General features: G+C 45.3%; 1 long non-coding RNA gene across 5 annotated transcripts in view; it reads left to right on the forward strand.

Moving 5' to 3' along the window:
* The window catches only part of LOC135552513 (uncharacterized), a 184,374-nt gene that overhangs the window by 21,418 nt on the left and 142,855 nt on the right, over nucleotides 1–20,101 (forward strand). For all 5 annotated transcript variants that reach the window (XR_010457466.1, XR_010457465.1, XR_010457464.1 and 2 more), the window contains exon 4: nucleotides 6,489–6,701. This is a non-coding gene — a long non-coding RNA (uncharacterized LOC135552513). The remainder of the gene's footprint in view (nucleotides 1–6,488; nucleotides 6,702–20,101) is intronic.

Consider the following 20,101-nt stretch of genomic DNA (forward strand, 5'->3'; position numbering starts at 1 on the left):
GTCTGTGCGTGCGTCTGTCTGTGTGTGTGTGTGTGTGCGCACCCGTGTGTGTGTTTTCTCTCGCTCTGCAGGAACTCGGTGGCGGTAGACGCTTTAATGAAGTTCCTGAAATAAGTCTTCTTATTTATTTATATATATATATTTGTCCTGTCAGATGCGGTTTCTATGTCTTGCATATTTGGAGTTTACCAGACCTTGTTTGGTGTAGAAAGAGTCCTCGTCAAGACATGGGGCCAAAGAAGCTAACTTGCGTGTGACTTTTGACTTTCTCTTCAATTGTGTATTGATATTAAACGGGACATATTTGAGTTGCCTGCGCAGATCCCAAGTAAGGATTGGGTGTAGTGTTCACCCTGGTCTCTCACAGGTCCAGTCGTAGACCAGCAGCCCCATCAGAATCCATCAGTCAGGTGCTTAGAAAGAGCCACTTATCGAAGCAGAGTGACGACATGACAATCACCAGTGGAATAGGAGACTTCTCTTTCACATAGGCATAGCCCGTTAATCAAAGATTGACCACGCCGACATAGGAAATCTCCCCTAATGTCAAGATATAGGCTAACCATCACCATGGTCCTGTGTTGCTCAGGTGTTAAGAGCGTGGTTCTAGTGGTGCCAGGGTCATGGTTTCGACACACACATATACAACTGTACTGTAAGTCACTTTGGATAAAGGTGCCTGCTAAACGGCTTATGTAATATACCCACTTAGCACTGTGGATGTTGCATTTATGCCTATGTTTGTACTTTTGTATACCGAGAGTATGGATCGTTAGTAGTGGTAGTGGTTGTAGTCCCCTGGGAGGAGAGGGCCACAGTCCCCAGCTGAAAGGCTATAGAGAGGATGGATGGCTGGATGAGAGAGTTCCAGGCTGTCGTCACTGCTGGGATGGGGAGGGAGGTGGAGAGGGGAGGCAGGGGGGCATGGAGGAGGAGGCATGAATGATGATTTGACCAGGGTCGGATTCCAGTCGAGACTTTAGCCTGTTTTCCAGCACTAGTGGTATCATGTGGCTGCCATTAATGTCCAATTTTCAATGAAAAACATGGTTAGCCTCCGAAATATAATACAGACAGATAACGCGGGGCGACGACACCACCATCCAGGCTTCACACCCCCGACGATATAATTACCCAAATAGGTTGTGGTTAGGGATCATATCCAGGGTGAGCGCGGGGGGTCACCCAGCGATAAGCTCCCCAACCTCGCTCCAACACACTGGTAATTACTTTATTGATAATTCACTGAGAATATTGCCCTAGCCAATAGCGGCAGCCCAATTTAATGGATTGGCTAGGCGAATAGGAGGGGGAGAGAGGGAGAAAACAGCAAGGCTCTGTTAATAGAAATGAGAATATGTTTAGGCCATAGGGGAACCATTTTCTCCCGAGATGATGATGATGATGATAATAACCAAAATAACATGTAAAATAGGCAGGGCCTTGGCATGGGGTAGGGGTTGATGCTGTTTATCTGTGTCTCTTGCATTAACACATTTACCCCTGGCCTTAAATGAGCTAATCATTCTCCAAGGGGAAGGGCTCGGTAATGAAATTGACATTTAACAGCATAGCCTCACTCTATTAACTACAGTAAATTTAATTTGGTACAGACCCCAGAAGTGTGTGGCTGCAGTCCCCCCCCCCCCCTCCCCCCTCGTTCAGAAAAGCAGCCACAGATTTAGTGTTTATTGCATCTGCTTGCCACGAGATGCTTGGCTGATAAAATGAGACTGCGCTTGTGTTTCTCCATATGTAGCAATTGGACGTACACAAACACACACACACACACACACACACACACACACACACACACACACACACACACACACACACACACACACACACACACACAAACACACACACACACACACACACACACACACACACACACACACACACACACACACACACACACACACACACACACACACACACACACACAACACACACACACACACACAAACACACACACACACACACACACACACACACACACACACACACACACACACACACACACACACACACACACACAACAGGAAATGGACAGTGTCCAATTCCTCGTCTCACATACGTCGGTCGTTGTACCACACACACAGTTTCCCACACCACAGCCTGTGGGTTGGCCTGGGGATCTTCCAGGCGGGAGGCTGATTAGAGTAATAAACCTATACACATTCCCCCAGGACGTGAAGGCTGGGTGGTTTGCCAGTTCTCTGGTGACATAACCACCTTACACAGAACTCTGATGTACTGTATTAATGTAACTCTAATTTCGACAAGGCTTTGCAAACCACAGGTGATTGTCTCCCTCTTGCACGTGTGCGGTCTTGATACATAGAATATTGATATTTACTTGCTTGCTGGCGGCGGCAGGTAGCCTAGTGGTTAGAGCGTTGGGCCAGTAACCGAAAGGTTGCTGGATCGAATCCCCCGAGCTGACATGGTAAAAATCTGTCCTTCTGCCCCTGAGCAAGGCAGTTAGGCAGTTATTGTAAAATAAGAATTTGTTCTTAACTGACTTGCCTAGTTAAGTAAATAAAATCTAAAATAAAAATGTTGTTCCGCTGCTCTATGTTCGCTACAAAGCTCAGTCTGAGACTGCCATCATTTAAGTTGTTTGTGGTGATGTCAAAATGAGGGGTGTTCTACAAAACAAAGTCATCAGCGATTGGATCATTTCTAACCAATCAGAGCCAAATGATGCATTTTCTAAATGCTGCTTTACCCACGTGTGTTCTGGCTCTGGCCCAACCCATTGGTTTTGTGGACCAATCAGAAGTGTATTTGCGTTCTTGAAATTGTCAGGGAAGTACTCAGGTCCAGACTCATTGCGGAGAAGAAACTAACGTCTGTGGGCATGGCTCGAGAAAGGAGTTTTGGTAGCCAGGCAAATGATTGACCACCATTACTAGTGATGACAGTGCAGCGTTTTATGACATTAGAATCTGATATTTCTCTTGTGAAGGATGTATTAATGTGATACTTATTAAGACCTGTGTCCTTATAAATGGCCATGTCATTGTGCAAGCACATTATTAGGCAGATATTTTGAATGTCATTTGCATTGTATAAAGAGCTAGTTTTATTTTTGCAGTATTCAATGTATCACCTACTCATCGTTGACACCCAGCTTTGTTCGACACTAGAACACATTGTAGAACTAGTGTATGTATAAAGCATCTCACAGTCGGAGTGCTGATCCAGGATCAGTTTTGTGTTTTAGATCACAATGATGATAAGGTTATATTAACAGAGAGGACCTGTTTTCAACAGTTGTCCACAGACTTTTGTGACAGGACTTGGAAAAATATGATTAGTTTTATGTCAAAAGAGGGATCGCTTTGGATATTTCAAATGGCAAACTAATAAAGAGGAAAGAAAGCAATAAAGATTCTCGGACAGCAGGTTGGACTGTTTTTATAGACAAATCAATAAAATGATAGATGATAGAATATAACACCTTAGCTTCCTCCTTTTCTTTTTTACAGGCTTCTTTTCACATTGTCACTGTCAGACACACACACACACACACACACACACACACACACACACACACACACACACACACACACACACACACACACACACACACACACACACACACACACACACACACACACACACACACACACACACACACACACACCAGCCTCTGACTGACGGCGTATTGAAAAGGACTTATCTCAATCAATAGAGGTGTGCATGCGTAAATAGACACTGTAGTCTCTCCACTCCACGGAGGTGTGTGCAAGAGAGGCAGTGACAGGCTGCGGTGACTGCCAGTGTGTCAATGGGCTCTGAAGGCTGGCCCAGCCAGCCTGTCTCTATAAGTAGCCTACTAAATCTTTCCAACTACTCCCAGTGTGTGTATCTGTGTTTATTCAGGGGTCCATCCCACTGACTGTCAGGATCGATAAGGCTGCCATCTAAAGCCCTACCTAATTGCCTCCATTTCTAGCCGGTCCCCCATCTCCAGCCGGTCCCCCATCTCCAGCCGGTCCCCCAGTCCCCGATCTCCAGCCGGTCCCCCTTCTCCAGCCGGTGCCCCATCTCCAGCCGGTCCCCCAGTCCCCCTTCTCCAGCCGGTCCCCCTTCTTCAGCCGGTGCCCCATCTCCAGCCGGTCCCCCTTCTCCAGCCGGTCCCCCTTCTTCAGCCGGTCCCCCATCTCCAGCCGGTCCCCATCTCCAGCCGGTCCCCCAGTCCCCGATCTCCAGCCGGTCCCCCTTCTCCAGCCGGTGCCCCATCTCCAGCCGGTCCCCCAGTCCCCCTTCTCCAGCCGGTCCCCCTTCTCCAGCCGGTGCCCCATCTCCAGCCGGTCCCCCAGTCCCCCTTCTCCAGCCGGTCCCCCTTCTTCAGCCGGTGCCCCATCTCCAGCCGGTCCCCCAGTCCCCCTTCTCCAGCCGGTCCCCCTTCTTCAGCCGGTGCCCCATCTCCAGCCGGTCCCCTTCTCCAGCCGGTCCCCTTCTTCAGCCGGTCCCCCATCTCCAGCCGGTCCCCCATCTCCAGCCGGTCCCCCAGTCCCCGATCTCCAGCCGGTCCCCCTTCTCCAGCCGGTGCCCCATCTCCAGCCGGTCCCCCAGTCCCCCTTCTCCAGCCGGTCCCCCTTCTTCAGCCGGTGCCCCATCTCCAGCCGGTCCCCCTTCTCCAGCCGGTCCCCCTTCTTCAGCCGGTCCCCCATCTCCAGCCGGTCCCCCATCTCCAGCCGGTCCCCCAGTCCCCGATCTCCAGCCGGTCCCCCTTCTCCAGCCGGTGCCCCATCTCCAGCCGGTCCCCAGTCCCCCTTCTCCAGCCGGTCCCCCTTCTCCAGCCGGTGCCCCATCTCCAGCCGGTCCCCCAGTCCCCCTTCTCCAGCCGGTCCCCCTTCTTCAGCCGGTGCCCCATCTCCAGCCGGTACCCCATCTCCAGCCGGTCCCCCAGTCCCCGATCTCCAGCCGGTGCCCCATCTCCAGCCGGGGGCCCCATCTCCATTCGGTCCCCCAGTCCCTCATCTCCAGCCGGTCCCCCATCTCCAGCCTGTCCCCCATCCCCCCATCTCCATCTTGTCCCACATCTCCAGCCGGGGCCCCATCTCCAGCCGGTCCCCCAGTCCCCCATCTCTAGCTTGTCCCACATCTCCAGCCTGGGGCCCATCTCCAGCCGGTGCCCCAGTCCCCCATCTCCAGCCGGTGCCCCAGTCCCCCATCTCCAGCCGGTGCCCCAGTCCCCCATCTCCAGCCGGTCCCCCAGTCCCCCATCTCCAGCCGGTCCCCCAGTCCCCCTTCTCCAGCCGGTCCCCCTTCTCCAGCCGGTCCCCTTCTCCAGCCGGTGCCCCATCTCCAGCCGGTGCCCCATCTCCAGCCGGTGCCCCATCTCCAGCCGGTGCCCCATCTCCAGCCGGTGCCCCATCTCCAGCCGGTGCCCCATCTCCAGCCGGTACCCCATCTCCAGCCGGTCCCCCAGTCCCCCATCTCCAGCCGGTGCCCCATCTCCAGCCGGTGCCCCATCTCCAGCCGGTACCCCATCTCCAGCCGGTCCCCCAGTCCCCCATCTCCAGCCGGGGCCCCATCTCCAGCCGGTGCCCCAGTCCCCCATCTCGAGCCGGTGCCCCATCTCCGGCCGGTGCACCATCTCCAGCCAGTCCCCCATCCGGTCCCCCATCTCCATCCGGTTGCCCATCTCTAACCATCAGTTTCTGATCACAACGCCGACTCGGGTTTTCCAATAGGCTGCTGCCCATACCAGAAGCTGTAAATTAACTGCCGTCACCCCGGCAACTAGTAACTATTTCCCACTCACTCACTCACTCACTCACTCACTCACTCACTCACTCACTCACTCACTCACTCACTCACTCACTCACTCACTCACTCACTCTCACACTCTCACACTCAGTCTGATTAGTATGACTTTTTAATTTAGTCTTTTCAACATTTAAACAATGAATAACGTGACAAAAGGCATTACAAGTTACAGAGGCCCCACAGTACATAAAGCCCTCTCTAACAGTCTGACTGACCCAAGGCCTTGGGAGTCATAACATATGGGACCTGATGGGATGGTTTTGGTTGCATGTCAGAATCATGCAGGTAGCCTCCGGGGCAGCGGGTAGCCTCAAAGTTAGAGCATTGGGCCAGTAACCGAAAGGTCGCTGACTCAAATACCAAAGCCGACAAGGTGAAAAGTCTGCCGCTGTGCCCTTGAGCAAGGCACTTAACTCTAATTGCTCCAGGGGTACTGGACAATGGTGACCCTGGCCGTGACCCCATTCCCTGCAGGTGTCTCAGGGGGAGTTGGGATATGCAAGAAACCCATTTCCATTACACATTTGTGTGTAACAGGACAAAAGCATCCCCCCAAATTATCATCATTATTAACTGTTACCGTGCCTCTTCGGTTAGTGCCAACTGTTACAGTATATCTAAAATCAAATCGAACATACTTTACATACTTTTTATCAATATTTTTGTTGTGATTCTGATCGTGTGTTGTGTTGTCTCTCCAGGTCTCGTGAGCGGCGGCGTTCTCGCAGCAGGAGCAGCGGCCGGTCCAGCCGCAAGAAGAGCCGCAGCCACAGCCGAGACCGCAGCCGGCTGAAGGGCCGAGACAAGGGCAGGGACTGAGACAAGGGCAGGGACTGAGACAAGGGCCGGGACTGAGACAAGGGCCGGGACCGAGACAAGGACAGAGCCAAAGCCAAGAGGTCCGACAAACAAGGGTGAGTGAAAAGTTCCTTTGTGAGTCCATGGCATACTCACACTGACATGCATGCACATACACATACACACATACATCCCCCCCCCAGGTGCATTAACGTGGATATTATGAGGGTATCCAGCAGAGACACCCCGGCTGGGCCTCATCCCAGCCTCATCCATCCATCATCCCTTCTCGGAATGCATTACATTCTCTCCTGTAATGTTGCATCCTTAAGTGTACCTGCGTCACCTGAACATTGTTGATCTCTTTACCTCTCTACTGTCGATCTGCCTTGGCCCAGGTGCAATATGTTCACACACACACACAACGCGCACACACAGACAACCCAGGTGCAATATGTGGACCTAACTCACTCAGGGGGCTAAACTTTCCATGAAAATAGCACCTTGATTCACTCATATCCTTCCTCCAAGCGCTGTGTCCTAATGTGATTGGAGGGCGGGGTAATGTGATTGGCGGGGAGTCGTTGTCTGTCATATTGAGTGGCGCGTGTCTCGGACTCGTCAGTTATGCGCCAGAGCTCGGAGGGACGCGCAGAGAGAGAGGACTGTGGAGGCCTCAGCGCAACCCTGTCCAAATGTAACGTATCTATGCGCCCCATTTAGGCAAGGGTCTCTACACTGTGGTCACACATCAAGGTATGCGTTCCGGGGCCTCATTTATAACCGTTGTGTAAATGTCTAACTAAATATCTGCATGCACCATTTCTGAAAAGAATACATAAGTAAAAAACGATTGAGATTTATAAATTTGGCGTACATTATACATGTTTCCCGTTATAAGTCAGACCTGTCGTGAAACTGTGTGCACGTGAACGAGCGTTGTAACTCCGTCAGGAAAACGCCATTCACCTTTCATGGTGACAATATTTGCTGTATAATTTGGAACTATTGGGATTAGGCCTCGGCAGGTTCTAAACGAAAGAGCGATGGCACATTTGATCACATTTCTGTAGAGGTGTGGGCAGAATGTTTTAATGGTCCAATGCAGCTGTTTTTATCTCAATCAAATCATTTCTGGGTAACAATTAAGTACTTAATGTGATTGTTTTCAATTAAAATGGTCAAAAACGATCAAAAATAACTTCTTAGCAAAGAGCAATTTATCAAGCGAAATTTTGCTTGAACTGTCTGGGAGTGGTCTGAGTGGGGAGGGGGACAACTGAAAACTAGCTGTTATTGGCAGAGAGGTTTGGAACTCTATTTCTTTTTGGTCTATTAACTAATTTACCACCTGGTGATGTCACCAGACAGGCCAAAACTCCGTCCCACCAAAACAGGCTGAAATTGCAAACAGTTTTTACACTTAAAGGGCATTATCATAGGTTTCACAGTATTAATCCAACCTCATAGTGTGGAAATATATGTAAGACACAGGACTTTTTACAACTAAACATGCATGCTGCCTTTAGCAAGTTCCACACACTTGATTGATTGTATGTATTCAAAAAAAGTTTAAATGCTACAGCCCACACACACTTGTTTGCAAAAGACTAATAGTTCAATATTTTGTTTCTCAATAGATTATTGGGTTTCTATCACCTGCATGTAGGCTCTGATGTCGTGCTCCTATTGCACAGAAATACTGTAGCCTATACCAACAACTCTTTTACATAAGCTACCGGTCTATTTAGTGTGTTGGCAGAAATTTTCAGTATTTTGCAGTAACTTAAGCTGTATTTGGCAAAGGGCGGTGACATTTTCTTAATGGCAAACTATGGCAAATTGTTGTGGATCTAGAGAACGTTTCAATTCAACAATGTTTTGCAATGACCTCCCCACACAACCTAATGTGCTGGACTGACCGTGAATTCCAAAATATTGTCTAGGCTACTAATTTCCAAATAATTATTACAGTAGGCTACAAAGAGTAGTAGCATACATACTTCAAAGTAAAAGATCAACTGCCATTTTGACCAACTGGAGGCTATAAACCGGCTGCATATGGGATCGCATACAGCAAAACGTGAAATAGACTATTGGTAAATCCACTTGAATTCAATCACTTTTTGACAGCATCCCTTTAAAAAAGAAAAGTGATCAGAAAGTGACTTTTTGAGCTTGAATGCCAAAACATTCAGGATATAAAGGTGCTCAAAGTTGACCCATTTCTCGTACCCCACCATAACATGAAGAAATACATGTCATCATCACTGGAAAAGATCAACAGTTGAGTTTGACATCATGTAAAAGCTTACAATTAGGGTTGTATAAACAATTTTATATTTACTTGAAATAAAAATTATGACATCTTTTAACATCAATCATCGAAACACACGTTAGATATGTTTGTATTTGCATAACAATAACAATAAATCGGCGTTTACGTGTTTTTATATGATGTTTTATGTAGCTTAGACCCTACTTTACATCATCTGAGATTTTTGGCTTGTGCCCGCCATCAGTTGAGACACAACATGCGCGTGGGGAATTTATTCTGCAATGGTTAGGAAAATAAAATAAGCAGAAATAGATTCACAAAAAATAAAACAACATTTTTCACTCTTCCCTAATTCTTCCCTTCCCCAAATGGCTGCATCTTATTGTGTTTTTATGAATAAGTGTGTTGTCATCTTCCACATTTGCACAAATTACTTACTTGCCTGCTTGCAATACAATACTAGAAAATGTGTGTACGCATGGTCTAAAGTTTGCATGGAGGAAAGGACATTCTCACGCCAACTTAGATTAGACATGGGAATCATTTTCCTATTTATTTTATTTTCATGACAATTGCAGAATAAATTCCTCACATTTTCTGGCTGTGATGTCATCTTATTCCCAAAGTAGCCATATGCCTACAACAAATGACCATACATGTCTCTCATTTAATTGGGGCTAGTAGCCTAGTAAATACATAGGCTATATGTATTTCAAGTGTTCATACAGTATGTTTGATCCCAAAGGCAGTGCGTTTTATAATAGGCTACACAAATTTAATGGGCAGTCCAGCATATTTAGGTTGGGGGGAAAAGTCATTGCAAAACATGTCGAATTGAAACGTTCTGCTGACAGGTCCACAGCAATTTGCCATGTTTTTTCTTTCAGAAACTGTTCACAGTCCTTTGCCAAATACGGCACAAGTTACTGCAAATGATTGAAACACAGTTGAAGTTGAGGGTTTACTTACACTTAGGTTGGAGTCATTAAGCTCGTTTTTCAACCACTCCACAAATTTCTGGTTAACAAACTATAGTTTTGGCGGTTAGGACATCTACTTTGTCCATGACAAGTCATTTTTCCAACAATTGTTTACAGACAGATTATTTCACTTATAATTCACTGTATCACAAGTTGGCTGTGCCTTTAAACAGTTTGGAAAATTCCAGAAAAGGATGTCATGGCTTTCGTAGCTTCTGATAGGCTAATTGCCATCATTTGAGGCAATTGGAGGTGTACCTGTGGATGTATTTCAAGGCCTACCTTCAAACTCAGTGCCTCTTTGCTTGGCATCATGGGAAAATCAAAATAAATAAACCAAGACCTCAGAAAAAAACTGTTGTTGAGTTATTTAGAGTTCAAGGCACACTTAAACAGCATGGCTACCACAGCATTCTGCAGCGATACGCCATCCCATTTGTTTTTCAACAGGGCAATGGCATCATGTTGTGGGGGTGCTTTGCTGCAGGAGGGACTGGTGCACTTCACAAAATAGATGGCATCATGAGGCAGGAAAATTATGTGGATATATTGAAGCAACATCTCAAGACATCAGTCAGGAAGTTAAAGCTTGGTCGCAAATGGGTCTCCCAAATGGACAATGACCCCAAGCATATTTCCAAAGCTGTGGCAAAATGGCGTAAGGACATCAAAGTCAAGGTATTGGAATGGCCATCACAAAGCCCTGACCTCATCCTATAAAACATTTGTGGGCAGAACTGAAAAAGTGTGTGTGAGCAAGGAGGCCTACAAACCTGACTCAGTTACACCAGCTCTGTCGGGAGGAATGGGTCAAAATTCACCCAACTTATTGTGGGCAGCTTGTGGAAGGCTACCCGAAACGTTTGACCCAAGTTGAACTATTGAAAGGCAATGCTACCAAATACTAATTGAGTTTATGTAAACTTCTGACCCACTGGGAATGTGATGAAAGAATTAAAAGCTGAAATAAATCATTCTCTCTACTATTATTCTGACACTTCACATTCTTAAAATAAAGTGATGATCCTAACTGATCTAAGACGGGGAATTTTTATTTAGATTAAATGTCAGGAATTGTGAAAAAATGAGTTTAAATGTATTTGGCTAAGGTAACTTAGATTTGACAGTATGGGTAAAGGCTACAGTATTGCTGTGCGATAGGAGCGTGATATCGTAGACTTAGAGCCTTTACCAAGGCAGGAGATAGAAACACTGATACCAGATATTGAATTAAAGGTGTCTTTTGCATAGAAGTGTGGCTGTATCATTTACTTTTTAAATTGTTTCCAATATACAATCAATGTTGCAGAATGCGTGGACGGTGTATGGTGAATGGTGGGTGTTGTTCAGGCAGAGTTATATTGCTCATTCACGCACGCACAGTTTTAGGACGGGTCGGATTTGTAACAGCAAACATGCGTGTGATTGCCGTGCGGCAAGTTTATAAATCTGGACGTACAGCTCGTATTCTTTTCAGAAATTGTGAGCAACACATTGATTGTTGGCTTTTAAAGGGGCTATATGTATGTATTTATGTGTGTCTTTATTTAGTTGTATTACACATTTCCTTTTTCTTAGATCGATATCAGCCAAACAAATATAGTGAACACACTCAACTAAAAAGGCCAGTGTAATATATCTATATTTTCTTATTAAGGCTTCAATATCCTTTAAAACGCTTGATAAGGATCTGTGCTTTCCTCTGACCCGCTCGGTGTGTGTGTGTGTGTGTGTGTGTGTGTGTATGTGTGTGTATGTGTGTGTAAGAGTTTGTTGATGGACTGTGTTGGTTTAAACACACACACACACACACACACACACACACACACACACACACACACACACACACACACACACACACACACACACACACACACACACACACACTCAAACAACAGCTAACCAGCCCACACAACATTGAACAGAGCCACATCCCTGTTGTAGACCAGAGATTGTCTGACATGCTGCTGCCCCCCCCCCACACACACTTTGATATTCTCCCGCTCCATTAAAAAGTTTTGCTTCACACTCTAACAATTTCAAGAAAAATGGGCCTTTTTCTCTATTCTGTACCGCTTCTAGAGAAAAACCTAGAAGGATTCTAGAGTAGAACACCTTTGTGCAAGAAGGAAGGAATTTCCATCTAATTGGTTTCTTATGGTGTTCCCTGTGGTTAGTGGAGTTGGGCTGGGCATATGATGGTGGGTGGCATGAGTCGACGGGTCAGAGAGGGTGGCAGACATACTCTATGGCAGTGCCCTAAACCTAGGAACTAGGCCTAGCTATGAGTAAGAGAGATGTGAACATTTTCTCTGTGTGTGTTTCATCCCTGGTCAGAGTAAATGATTTGCTCTCCTCTCATCAGTTCAACATCTATCAGCTCATTAGCGCTGATAATACACACAGAGCCGGCAGTGTGTATGTGTTTGGCATGCGTTTCAGTACAGATCCCTGCCCTCCAGCCATGGATGGTGTTGTTGTGATTGTGTCTGTGAATGGATCGGTCTGGGGAACCTTTGGCGCTCTGTGTGTGTGTTAGTTGGGCTGTTTTGCAGGACTCTAGGCTGTGTCTGAGTAGGCCAGGGAGAGAGGACAACTTCAAACGCGGCGCGGAAGGTTAGATTTGAATGAAATCAATGCGTAACTGTAAGTGTGGCGGGGAGGGGGCGGGGGGCACTAAAGCAGTGGGGCCCGGCAGCGATATGGACGCAGTGGATTGGAGCGGGAGAGGTGGGAGAAAGGGGGAGGTATGGGGGCTGAGGGTACATCCCGTTCCTCCAGGTGGGCGTGGTGGCTCTCCAATGAGGCTCCTGAGAGGGAGGCGGCCAGAGGAGGAGGAGGAGGGGCAACACGGGAGGTTTGGAATTGAACCCCGCCTGCAGAGGGGCATAGTGGTAGACTGTTAAGGAACACACACATACATACTCACATCAAGGGGGGGAGGTGGGTCTCCCTCCAGACTCATACAAAGAAGAGCGAGCGCTGTTCTGTTGCCGACGATGCCCTGTGGCGGTGCTGCTGCTGCTGCTGTAAGTGTAATTTAGCTGCTTTTTTTGATTTTTTTTACCACAAATAATGAGAAGACTCTCCTGAAAACAGACCCTGAGCTTCACAAACCCACCGCCGCTCACATTAAAACCGCTAAACAGACAGAAGGAGGAAAAGATAACAAGCTTTGTAGTTCAAACCAAACAGCCCAGTTCTCTGTCTGTTTGGAGAGCTATGCCCCGACCCATGCCTGAACACGTTAGCCATCCAACGCAAACAGCTAGCTAACTAGCAGGCTGACTGGTTTACACAGGATAAATGCACAAGAGAAAGATGATTGCCTGTGCTACAGGAGAAATGTTACTACGTGTGTGCATGTGTTTACTCAATAACAACAATTCCATACAGTATTAAATTGAGTTTTCAACATCTTTTAGTGACATTCTTCCTGCTTTAGTATTTGATACTAATTCAGTGAACAAGAATACAGATTACTTTTCTAAAATATTTAATAACAATCTCATATCCTAAACTCTTTTTTTTTCATAGGAAGAAAGTGGTTTATTTATGGTTATGGATATTATTTGTTGAGCCAGTATGTAATGAATTGTGTGATGACCTCATTCAATAACAAATTATACCAATTTTGTGACATGTATTCCAAGTTGAGGGTGTAGGTTAATTTTGCTAAAGAAATCCTCTCATAAGATGACAATATATTGTTTTGGTATGAGATTTTGTGACACATATTTAATGTTTTGAAGGTGTAGTGCGTGTGTTTTGAAAGAGAAATGTGGCGTTTTGGAAAACGCACTTTTACTTTAGTTAAAGCTGTGCTGTGTAACTGTGTGTATACAGGTGTTTTTGTACACCCCTCTTGCAAGAATGCTGTATTATTTAAAGAATTGAATGCAGTTTCCCCAAAACCCCCGCTCTCATAGGTAGTCGGCTGGGAATGACACTGTACATCAACATCATCTCTGAACAGAGTCTATAGGCTGCGATAATACGGACAAGATTGGAAATAAAATGAATCAATTCCGATTTGCAATGTCTTCAGAACAGGTAAAACGTTATATACTGGGTATGTTCTTGAACTATTGTAGTCCTTAGCTAGCAAGCTACCTAGTTAGACTAGCAAGCAAGCTAAGTAGCTAGAATTTGTGAAATGAACAAGCGGTGATGGGCACCAATGTCAAACAAATTGCTATGAGTATGATGTAGCCCAATCATAGACGACACATTCAATTTTATTTTATATTTTGATATATCTTTCTGCATTTTTGTCAAAAATGTTATTGACTTGTTCTGTTCTTTGTTCTTTGTTCCTTGTTCTGTTCAATGTTCTCTACCTATATAGTAATTTAAATACCCCAATTCATGTTGTTAAGTTCAAAAGAATACAATATAAAAATTGCTGACACCATTCAAACCATGAGGGTCTGAAACTTTTAAAGCCAATTATCACATAATCATATTTTTGCAGATAGAACCTTATAGTCCCAAGCTCAGGATTTATCAAGAACATCGAGCTCTACAGCATCTTATTTGGTATCAACAAGTGGTTATTTCATTAGCTACATTGGTTATCAAGATGGTGTGTGTTGATAGTAGAAGTGTGATACTCAACCCTTGTGTCTGAAAACCATGAAAACCATTATACATTATAGACCATGTACTGAACTTTAAAATAGATTCCTAATAGTGTTGTTTACATGTGTTTTTTTTGTCTGTGGGATTCCATTGCAGTCCTCATTCGAGGTAAGCTATCCCAGGATCTCCAGACATCCCAGACCGAGGACAGCCTCGCTGGTGCACCTGCCTTTTTTTTTGCAGTCAGGGCCTGGATATACAGTACAAGTCAAAAGTTTGGACACACCTACTCATGGAAGGGTTTTTGTTTATTTTCACTATTTTCTACATTGTAGAAAACTATGAAAGACCACACCAGCAAAGCACTGCCTCCTCCATACTTCACGGTGGGAATCACACATGCGGAGATCATCCGTTCACCTACTCTGCGTCTCACAAAGACACAGCGGTTGGAACCAAAAATCTCAAATTTGTACTCATCAGCACAAAGGACAGATTTTCCATCGGTCTGTTATCCATTGCTCATGTTTCTAGGCCTAAGGAAGTCTCTTCTTCTTATTGGTGTCCTTAAGTACTGGTTTCTTTGCAGAAATTCCTCCATGAAGGCCTGATTCACGCAGTCTCCTCCGAACAGTTGATGTTGAGATGTGTCTATTACTTGAACTCTGTGAATCATTTATTGGGCTGCAATTTCTGAGGCTGATAACTCTAATGAACTCTAATCCTCTGCAGCAGAGGTAACTCTGGGTCTTCCATTCCTCTGGCGGACTTCATGAGAGACAGTTTCATCATAGCGCTTGATGGTTTTTGCGACTACACTTGAAGAAACTTTCAAAGTTCTTGACATTTTCTGCATTGGTATTGTGCCGCTAGAGGTGAAATTCTTGGACCGGCGCAAGACGTATGAAAGCGAAAGCATTTGCCAAGAATGTTTTCATTAATCATGTCTAAAAGTAATGATCGTCTGTCGCTTCTCTTTGCTTATAATATAGATTTGATCTTTTACCAAATAGGGCTATCTTCTGTATACCACTCCGACCTTGTCACAACACAACTGATTGGCTCAAACGTATTAACAAGGCACACCTGTTCAACCTGTGACGTGGAACGGTTCAACAACATTCAGTGAAATTGTAGAGCGCAAAATTCAAATTAAATTATTAGAAATAATTTGCTTTCAGAAAATCACAAGTGCAATAAAGCTGAACTTCTTGTTAAGCCAGCCACCGTGTCAGATTTCAAAAAGGCTTTACTGCGAAAGCAAACTATGCGATTATCTGGGGACAGCACCCCACCAAACAAGCACATGAAAATCATATTTCAACCAAGCAGGTGCAACACGAAAGTCAGAAATAACGATATAATTCATGCCTTACCTTTGAAGATCATCTTCTGTTGGCACTCAAATATGTCCCAGAAACATCACAAATGCTCCTTTTGTTCGATAAAGTCCTTTTTTTATATCCCCAAAATGTCCATTTATTTGGTGCGTTTGATTCAGGAAAACACTGGTTCCCAACATGACTACAAATGATCTAATATAGTTACCTGTAAACTTGGTCCAATCATTTCAAACAACTTTCCTAATCCAACTTCAGGTTTCCTAAAAACGTAAATAATCGATACAATTTAAGATGGAATATAATGTGTTCAATAGCGGATAAAATCAATGTGGAGCGCGTGACCTGGAGCACGCATCAAAAAAAAGAGTACACTTGGCTTGACACTCATTCTGAACAGCCATACTTGAAAAACATCAACCACTTTCTAAAGACTGTTGACATCTAGTGGAAGCCATGGGAACCGCAACCAGGTGCCTCATAAATCTCATAAACCCATAGAAAACCAATAAAAATCAAATCAAAGCAAATCAAATTTTATTTGTCACATACACATGGTTAGCAGATGTTAATGCGAGTGTAGCGAAATGCTTGTGCTTCTAGTTCCGACCATGCAGCAATAACCAACAAGTAATCTAACTAACAATTCCTAAACTACTGTCTTATACACAGTGTAAGGGGATAAAGAATATGTACATAAGGATATATGAATGAGTGATGGTACAGAGCAGCATAGGCAAGATACAGTAGATGGTATAGAGTACAGTATATACATATGAGATGAGTATGTAAACAAAGTGGCATAGTTAAAGTGGCTAGTGATACATGTATTACATAAGGATGCAGTCGATGATATAGAGTACAGTATATACGTATGCATATGAGATGAATAATGTAGGGTAAGTAACATTATATAAGGTAGCATTGTTTAAAGTGGTTAGTGATATATTTACATCATTTCCCATCAATTCCCATTATTAAAGTGGCTGGAGTTGAGTCAGTGTCAGTGTGTTGGCAGCAGCCACTCAATGTTAGTGGTGGCTGTTTAACAGTCTGATGGCCTTGAGATAGAAGCTGTTTTTCAGTCTCTCGGTCCCAGCTTTGATGCACCTGTACTGACCTCGCCTTCTGGATGATAGTGGGGTGAACAGGCAGTGGCTCGGGTGGTTGATGTCCTTGATGATCTTTATGGCCTTCCTGTAACATCGGGTGGTGTAGGTGTCCTGGAGGGCAGGTAGTTTGCCCCCGGTGATGCGTTGTGCAGACCTCACTACCCTCTGGAGAGCCTTACGGTTGAGGGCGGAGCAGTTGCCGTACCAGGCGGTGATACAGCCCGCCAGGATGCTCTCGATTGTGCATCTGTAGAAGTTTGTGAGTGCTTTTGGTGACAAGTCGAATTTCTTCAGCCTCCTGAGGTTGAAGAGGCGCTGCTGCGCCTTCTTCACGATGCTGTCTGTGTGAGTGGACCAATTCAGTTTGTCTGTGATGTGTATGCCGAGGAACTTAAAACTTGCTACTCTCTCCACTACTGTTCCCTCTGCTGTTTCCTGAAGTCCACAATCATCTCCTTAGTTTTGTTGACGTTGAGTGTGAGGTTATTTTCCTGACACCACACTCCGAGGGCCCTCACCTCCTCCCTGTAGGTTGTCTCGTCGTTGTTGGTAATCAAGCCTACCACTGTTGTGTCGTCCGCAAACTTGATGATTGAGTTGGAGGCGTGCGTGGCCACGCAGTCGTGGGTGAACAGGGAGTACAGGAGAGGGCTCAGAACGCACCCTTGTGGGGCCCCAGTGTTGAGGATCAGCGGGGAGGAGATGTTGTTACCTACCCTCACCACCTGGGTGCGGCCCGTCAGGAAGTCCAGTACCCAGTTGCACAGGGCGTGGTCGAGACCCAGGGTCTCGAGCTTGATGACGAGCTTGGAGGGTACTATGGTGTTGAATGCCGAGCTGTAGTCGATGAACAGCATTCTCACATAGGTAATTCCTCTTGTCCAGATGGGTTAGGGCAGTGTGCTGTGTGGTTGAGATTGCATCGTCTGTGGACCTATTTGGGCGGTAAGCAAATTGGAGTGGGTCTAGGGTGTCAGGTAGGGTGGAGGTGATATGGTCCTTGACTAGTCTCTCAAAGTACTTCATGATGACGGAAGTGAGTGCTACGGGGGCGGTAGTCGTTTAGCTCAGTTACCTTAGCTTTCTTGGGAACAGGAACAATGGTGGCCCTCTTGAAGCATGTGGGAACAGCAGACTGGTATAGGGATTGATTGAATATGTCCGTAAACACACCAGCCAGCTGGTCTGCGCATGCTCTGAGGGCGCGGCTGGGGATGCCGTCTGGGCCTGCAGCCTTGCGAGGGTTAACACGTTTAAATGTTTTACTTACCTCGGCTGCAGTGAAGGAGAGACCGCATGTTTCCGTTGCAGGCCGTGTCAGTGGCACTGTATTGTCCTCAAAGCGGGCAAAAAAGTTATTTAGTCTGCCTGGGAGCAAGACATCCTGGTCCGTGACTGGGCTGGATTTCTTCCTGTAGTCCGTGATTGACTGTAGACCCTGCCACATGCCTCTTGTGTCTGAGCCGTTGAATTGAGATTCTACTTTGTCTCTGTACTGACGCTTAGCTTGTTTGATAGCCTTACGGAGGGAAAAGCTGCACTGTTTGTATTCAGTCATGTTACCAGACACCTTGCCCTGATTAAAAGCAGTGGTTCACGCTTTCAGTTTCACGCGAATGCTGCCATCAATCCACGGTTTCTGGTTGGGGAATGTTTTAATCGTTGCTATGGGAACGACATCTTCAACGCACGTTCTAATGAACTCGCACACCGAATCAGCGTATCAATAGAAAACACAGTCACCCCAACAACAACAAAAAACATTCTGGATGGTTTATCCTCGGGGTTTCGCCTGCCAAACAAGTTCTGTTATACTCACAGACATTATTTTAACAGTTTTAGAAACTTTGGAGTGGTTTCTATCCAAATCCACCAATTGTATGCATATCTTGAGTAGCAGGCAGTTTGGGCACACTTTTCATCTGGACGTGAAAATACTGCCCCCTATCTCAAACAGGTTAAATGAAATGCATTCCAGATGACAACCTCATGAAGCTGGTTTAGAGAATGCCAAGAGTTTGCAAAGCTGTCATCAAGGCAAAGGGTGGATACTTTGAAGAATCTCAAATATAAAATATATTTAGATTCTACCATGTAGAAAATAGTAAAAATAAAGAAAAACCCTTGAATGAGTAAGTGTATCCAAACTTTTGATTGGTACTGTATGTGTGAGCAGGCTGGGACACATGGAACTTTTTTTTTGCCTGGAGGAGGGTATTTGCTGCTTCTCCGATTCTGCCAGAAATTACATTCTGACATTGGCCGATCTACAGGGTCTTAGGCACCGATCACAAGCAGTACAGACATTCAGCATAAAGACTATGTTGTTTGGCAGTATGGAGTCATGGGTTGTTTGGCAGTATGGAGCCATGGGACAAGAACCGAGTGGTGATCCCTAGGCTGTAGAGCTCTGTCTTCATTCCAGAAGACTGCACAGTAAATCAACTTCTGGCGCCGTCACAGGAAAGCCTATAAATACATGGACAACCAAGTTCACAGACGGCTATATGCTTCAATCCAACGACTCATGCACCTTACATCACATAACTGCTGGCAGTTCACCACTACACTATTCTGTTTATTTATTACCACATATGTTTACATAACAGTTAAAAACGTGTATATCAATTAGGAAAACAATTCCATTTGGTGATATCTATATACATCATCTACATTTTTATTTTTTGCCATGGTCCGAGTGATATCAGTTCAGTACTTTGCTCGTTTAGTACTTTATTAGAATGTTTTCCTAACACTGCTTTTGTTATTTTGAGAAAGTTACCTTGTATTCTTGTTTATCTCCCTAATAAACCTTTATTTGACCTGATCTGTCTATTTGGACCGACTTGTTTTGTACTGTATTTACACCGGGGTAGTCCATCAGTCTCTCTGGATATCTACCCTCCCCAAGTCTGCTAATTTGAAGTGAGTACCCTCAGGAGTATAGCTATCCAGGAAAAGGGACCAGTAAACTAAATAAACATACAAGTACAATAATTATACCTATAATGCTAGATACAGAATGTACAAATATTGTTTCTCAATTGTTTAATGTTGCTCACACAAACTTCCCTGAGTGTACAAAACATTTGGAACACCTTCTCTTTCTATGACATAGACTGACCACGTGAATCCGGGTGAAAATCTGTGACCCCTTATTGATGAAATCCACTTCAATCAGTGTAGATGAAGGGGAGGAGACAGGTTAAAGAAGGATTTTTAAGC

The sequence above is a fragment of the Oncorhynchus masou genome, chromosome 13 (genome assembly GCF_036934945.1).
Source record: "Oncorhynchus masou masou isolate Uvic2021 chromosome 13, UVic_Omas_1.1, whole genome shotgun sequence".
NCBI lineage: Eukaryota > Metazoa > Chordata > Actinopteri > Salmoniformes > Salmonidae > Oncorhynchus > Oncorhynchus masou.